This window comes from Ovis canadensis, chromosome 15, assembly GCF_042477335.2.
Source record: "Ovis canadensis isolate MfBH-ARS-UI-01 breed Bighorn chromosome 15, ARS-UI_OviCan_v2, whole genome shotgun sequence".
Classification (NCBI taxonomy): Eukaryota; Metazoa; Chordata; class Mammalia; order Artiodactyla; family Bovidae; genus Ovis; species Ovis canadensis.
Genome location: NC_091259.1, coordinates 55,141,756 through 55,148,315, shown reverse-complemented (window position 1 = coordinate 55,148,315; position 6,560 = coordinate 55,141,756). Strand labels below are relative to the sequence as shown.

Genomic DNA, 6,560 nt, shown 5'->3' with positions numbered 1-6,560 from the left:
AGGCACAGATGAGACCATTTTAAAACCACTTTGAAATTTACCAAGATCGTGTAAGCATTGCTATTCTTAAAAGCTGTAAAAGAACTGAGATTTAATGTAAACTCCCAATGGATCTTGAAATTACTTTTGCCCCAAAGAGAGGGACAGTTCCTGGCAGACCCTATTAAGACAGACCTCCCTTGATATTAAATCAGAACATAAAAAGGAATGAAGAGAAGAGTTGAGGAAGAGGAGGATAAAGTCCAGTATCTTTGCTAACCCAGAAATTTCCCAGGGCCAATTGGTAGGAAGGTTGGAGTCTAACAAAAAAACAAAGTGAACAGGATTGGAAGTGTGAGATCAAGGACATGCATAGGTGGAAACTAATATGTGTTTTTAACATTTACATCAAATTAGGTATTTTTGATTGAATAATCTTTTCAGCTTTGGGTTCATACTTCTATTAAAAATCCATTCCTATCTACTGAGCTCTCATTCCAAAATTACCTACTACTGTGTTCAACTTTCAAAAATTATATTATCCTAGAGGAATAGTTGCTCTATTTGAGGACATTGAGGAACCAAATACATTATCATAGCATTATAGGTGGAGAAGGCAATGGCAACCCACTCCAGTACTCTTGCCTGGAAAATCCCATGGAGGAGGAGTCTGGTGGGCTGCAGTCCATGGGGTTGCTCAGAATCAGACATGACTGAGCGACTTCACTTTCACTTTTCACTTTCATGCATTGGAGAAGAAATGGCAACCCACTCCAGTGTTCTTGTCTGGAGAATCCCAGAGGCGGCGGAGCCTGGTGGGCTGCTGTCAATGGGGTCGCACAGAGTCAGACACGACTGAAGCGACTTAGCAGCAGCAGCAGCAGCAGCATTACAGGGCTTATTATAATAGGAATCCTGACTTTCCAACCAATGTTCTTTAACTAATTAGATGTAGTACAGCTAAGAACTGGGTTGAAAATCAAGTAGAAATTTGGACACTCTCAGACATAAATCACAGCAGGATCCTCTATGATCCACCTCCTAGAATGCTGGAAATAAAAGCAACAATAAACAAATGGGATCTAATTAAAATTAAAAGCTTCTGCACAACAAAGGAAAATATAAGCAAGGTGAAAAGACAGCCTTCTGAATGGGAGAAAATAATAGCAAATGAAGCAACTGACAAACAACTAATCTCAAAAATATACAAGCAACTTATGCAGCTCAACTCCAGAAAAATAAACGACCCAATCAAAAAATGGGCCAAAGAACTAAATAGACATTTCTCCAAAGAAGACATACGGATGGCTAACAAACACATGAAAAGATGCTCAACATCACTCATTATTAGAGAAATGCAAATCAAAACCACAATGAGGTACCACTTCACACCAGTCAGAATGGCTGCGATCCAAAAATCTGCAAGCAATAAATGCTGGAGAGGCTGTGGAGAAAAGGGAACCCTCCTACACTGTTGGTGGGAATGCAAACTAGTACAGCCACTATGGAGAACAGTGTGGAGATTCCTTAAAAAATTGCAAATAGAACTACCTTATGACCCAGCAATCCCACTTCTGGGCATACACACCGAGGAAACCAGAATTGAAAGAGACACATGTACCCCAATGTTCATCGCAGCACTGTTTATAATAGCCAGGACATGGAAACAACCTAGATGTCCATCAGCAGATGAATGGATAAGAAAGCTGTGGTACATATACACAATGGAGTATTACTCAGCCGTTAAAAAGAATTCATTTGAATCAGTTCTGATGAGATGGATGAAACTGGAGCCGATTATACAGAGTGAAGTAAGCCAGAAAGACAAACACCAATACAGTATACTAACACATATATATGGAATTTAGGAAGATGGCAATGACGACCCTGTATGCAAGACAGGGAAAGAGACACAGATGTGTATAACGGACTTTTGGACTCAGAGGGAGAGGGAGAGGGTGGGATGATTTGGGAGAATGACATTCTAACATGTATACTATCATGTGAATTGAATCGCCAGTCTATGTCTGACGCAGGATGCAGCATGCTTGGGGCTGGTGCATGGGGATGACCCAGAAAGATGTTATGGGGAGGGAGGTGGGAGGGGGGTTAATGTTTGGGACTGCATGTAAGAATTAAAGATTTTAAAATTTAAAAAAAATAAAATAAAATAAAAAAGAAAATATGCCCGCAAAAAAAAAAAAAAAATTTAACTATTCACCCATGAAGGGCGTTCGTATTGTTCTTGAACATTCACGTACAGGTCCTAGGTAAATATAAGTTTTCATTTCTCTGGAATAAATGTTCAAAAGTATAGTTGCTAAGTCTTATTGTAAAGACATGTTTAAGTTTTTTGGACATGTTTAATCATTAAAGAAGTTGCCAAATTGAAAAAAAAAAAAAAAAGAAATTTGCATCTAGACTGAAAGTTTTCCTGTCTGTGTGGTCTTGGTATTTTCTCAACCTTTCTGCCTCTCCTTCCCCCTCATTTGTAAAGTTACATAAGACATGCCTCCTGGGTCATTTTAATAATTGAGATAATGCTCCTAATATAGAGAGAAGAGTTTGATCCTGGGCTTTCAAGTTTGGCTCAGGGGTAGAGAACCCCACCTGCCAATACAAGAGACCCACGAGACACAGGTTTGATCCCTGGGTCCAGAGGATCCCCTGGAGGAGGAATTGGCAACCCTCTCCAGTATTCTTACCTGGAGAATCTCATGGACAGAGGAGCATGGCAGACTACAATTCATTGGATCACAAAGAGTCAGATACTTCTGAGCACACACACACACGCACATGTATTTTAACACAATGTCTAGTAAGTATTCGAAGTCCACTTGATTCACTGCAAACAATATTTGCATTTTACCAGCTAGCTAAACACGTGTAAAACAGTGAAGTTGATATATTTATGAAACAATTTATATCCATGGGATGACACTGGAGCAGAATCTTTGTAGACAGATAGAGGGACTATATACAGCATGACTTTAAAGACTCCAGAAATGCTAATATCAGACATTTTGTAGGCATTTCTCACTGCAACAAGCAGCTCATTTTTTGCAGCTATTTTTGAACTTGCCTTTAAAATTCAGCAGGAGAGTAGTCCTGGGAACACTTTACCTTCATGTAAGTTTAGTGAGCTCGCTCAGTCGTGTCCGACTCTTTGCGACCCCGTGGACTGTAGCCCACCAGGCTCCTCCATCCATGGGATTCTCCAGGCAATAATACTGGAGTGGGTTGCCATTAGTCCTCATCTACTCTCAAAATATTCTGCACATTACTCTGTTATTATCTTATCATTTTGTCTTATAACTGACAATCCCAAGGGAATTTTCACCTGAGAACAAGGGTAATACTTAATCTTTTTGTTCCCTCTTTATAAAGAGCTTTTTTAAAAAAAAAAAAAAGCTAAATTAGAAGAAAGGAGTGACAGCACTGGACAGTGTATGGTATGAATGTAGGAGGCATTATCTGGTCAACTGGACAAAGAGATTCAGAGAGGAATCACTAAAGACCTCCACACTGCTAAAATCTGGGGACCTGATCTGTAACAATCCTCAGTTGTAAGAAAACATCTTATAGCTAACTGTTCATAACTCATTCTACTTTATAAGATATTTTCATTGAAAAATAGAACTATTTCATAAATGAGGAGACACAAAAATTGCAGAAGATTGAAATGAATTTATTTTCTGTGTGCAACATGAAAAAATCTTCATTTAAAGCAAAATAATCTGCTAGAAACCATAAGTTTGCTCCTGAACTTTTCTCCCATTGTTAGCATAATCAGAGGCTAATTTTGATCTTAACTTTTTAGATCATAAAAGGAAGTCTGTAGAAACAAAATCCACAAGATGACATCTCACAGAAATGGCTCCACTGAGGTTTCAGACTTCCTCCTGAATTGCTTTGTCAGGTCCCCCAACTGGCAGCTCTGGCTGTCCCTGCCCCTCAGCCTCTTTTTTCTTCTGGCTATGGGGGCCAATGCCACCCTCCTGGTCACCATCCGGCTAGAGGTCTCTCCACATGAGCTCATGTACTACCTGCTCAGCCTCCTCTCCCTGCTGGACATGGTGATCTGCCTCACCGTCATCCCCGAGGTCCTGGCCATATTCTGGTTTGACCTCAGGCCCATCAGCTTTGTTGCCAGTTTTGTTCAGATGTACATCATGAATTACTTTCTTGCCATGGAGTCCTGCACATTCATGATTATGGCCTACGAGCGCTATGTGGCCCATCTGCCATCCACTAAGATACCCATCCATCATCACTGAGTAATTTATAGTCAAGGTGGCCATTTTTATCTTAGCCAGAAATGCACTTCTGACTATGTCTGTTTCCATCCTCTCTGCTCAACTCCATTATCGTGGGAGAAATGTCATTGAGAACTGCATCTGTGCGAATATGTCTGTCTCCAGACTCTCCTGTGATGATGTCCCTATCAATCGTCTCCTCCAGTTTGCTGGAGACTGGACTCTGCTGGGATCTGACCTCATCCTCATCTTCCTCTCCTACACCCTCATACTAAGGGCTATTCTGAGACTCAAGTCAGAAGGAGCTGTTGTAAAGGCCTTAAGCACATGTGGCTCCCACTTTATCCTGATCCTCTTCTTCAGCACCATCCTCCTGGTCTTTGTCCTCACTCATGTGGCAAAGAAGAAAGTGTCCCCTAATGTGTCAATGTTCTAAGTTCTAGCTCTAAGAGTCTATGAAACCATGCCCTGCTTTAAGACAGGCATCACTCATCTCATCCAGTCTCTTTTCTTCACTTTTTCCCTTTAAGCTATTGACATGGACCTTCATACACACCCTCATGACAGTTGAAAGGAAATGGGAAATTTAAACATCGTATCAAGGGTAACTTCCAAATACCACCACGTATGATTTTGTTCAAATCATAAGGTCAAATGATCAGGCCAAAACCCAAGATCATTTATATATTCACATCATTTATAGGTCCCAGCCTACATTCATCTGCTCAGAGAAGCTTATGGCTTTCTCTATTGGTAGGGCTCCATGTATGTTTACCTCTTGGTCTAAAAGCCAGGAGACCCTAAGAAACAAAGAGCATTTTCCTCTGAAAGCCCAAGTCATACTATGTAAATCTTCATCTTTTCTTTAGGACTGACATGTCCTCAAGATTACCAACACAGGAAAATATCAGTTTGATTCAGGGAGTTTCTGCTTTCTGACCCCCAAATAAAAATGCTTAAATTCCACTATCAGTACAGTTCCCAAAGTCTGGACCATTTAGCTTGGGGTAAAATATTAGATGAATCGCTAATCAATTTAAGGTATAGTTTTCCATACTTTGTCAATTTCTTGACTCCTCCATCCAGTGTTGCAAAGAAATAAATCTTGAAATTTTTCTTTGGTTTCATGACTTTTGAACTTCTATTAGTAACTATTTGAAAATGAAAATGTGTTTGTATCAGCCTAAATTGGGCTTACCAGGTAGTTCAGTGGTAAAGAATTGGCCTGCCAATGCAGGAGACACAAGTGAAATGGGTTCAATCCCTGTGTTGGGAAGATTCCCTGGAGAAGGAAATGGCAACCCACTATAGCATTTTTGCCTGGAAAATTCCATAGACAAAGGAGCCTGGTGGGCTACAGACCATAGGATTGCAAAGAGTTGGACACGACTGAGCATAAAAAACAATAATAAACAATAATTTCAGGTGATATTAGGTTCAAATTCCATTTTTACAATACACTCTCTATTATATAAACGAGTATGACTAACTAAAGTCTCACTCTTACAAACTTTACTATTTCAGAAGAAGGTCTCAGTTCAACATGTTTTTTAACTAAATATCAATGAGAAGGGTTCTCAAAAGAAAAAGGAGATCTACTTCTAAAGCAAATTTAATTAGCAGCTATTATGAAATAGATAATGCTTGCAACCTCTAACTGATTTTTTCCAACATCTTCCCACTGATGGTCTAAAAATTTATGAGATTTTGTGACTCACATCAGCTTAAAGTAAACACAGACTTTCCAATAAAATTGCAGACTGAAACTTAGATGAAATGAATTCACAGAACTGAAGAATTTACCACAAGCTATATCTACCAAAACAGAGTTTAAGAATTTTTTTGTTTTATTTAAAACTCTGCTTTATTTTGCCTACTTACAGATTATTTTAATGTGAGAAAAGAAATTCTGTATAGCTTAAGAAATCTATGCCAAATATCTATGTGAAAAACACAACAGAGAGTAAGAATGGCTATATCCCATTCAAAATACATAATATGAATTAAGATTTTTCTTTTTCCAGTCACTGATGTGAAACTCAGGGAAGTGGATAGGAAAAGTTAGCTAATCAGACAAAGAAAAGTTTACTCTCAAAAAATGCCCATAATGAAAAATGATGTTTCTGTCATTTGTTTTTGCTTTACCACAAATAGAAAAGGAAGCCAGTGAATCAGGCTTCTTTGTGCTAAAATAATGAGAGAAGATAGAATATTAGAAAATAGAGTGAAAAGACTAAAACAGGGAAAGTCTTTTGTATTAGCATTATGCATATCAGACACGCTCAAATCCTGCAGTGACAGCCCTGAGGCTGAAGATAAGCTGTA

At 39.0% G+C, this 6,560-nt stretch overlaps 1 pseudogene; it reads left to right on the top strand.

Moving 5' to 3' along the window:
- The first annotated feature begins 3,836 nt into the window (after positions 1-3,836).
- Positions 3,837-4,671, top strand: LOC138420149 (olfactory receptor 56A3-like; annotated as a pseudogene).
- The last annotated feature ends 1,889 nt before the right edge of the window (positions 4,672-6,560 follow it).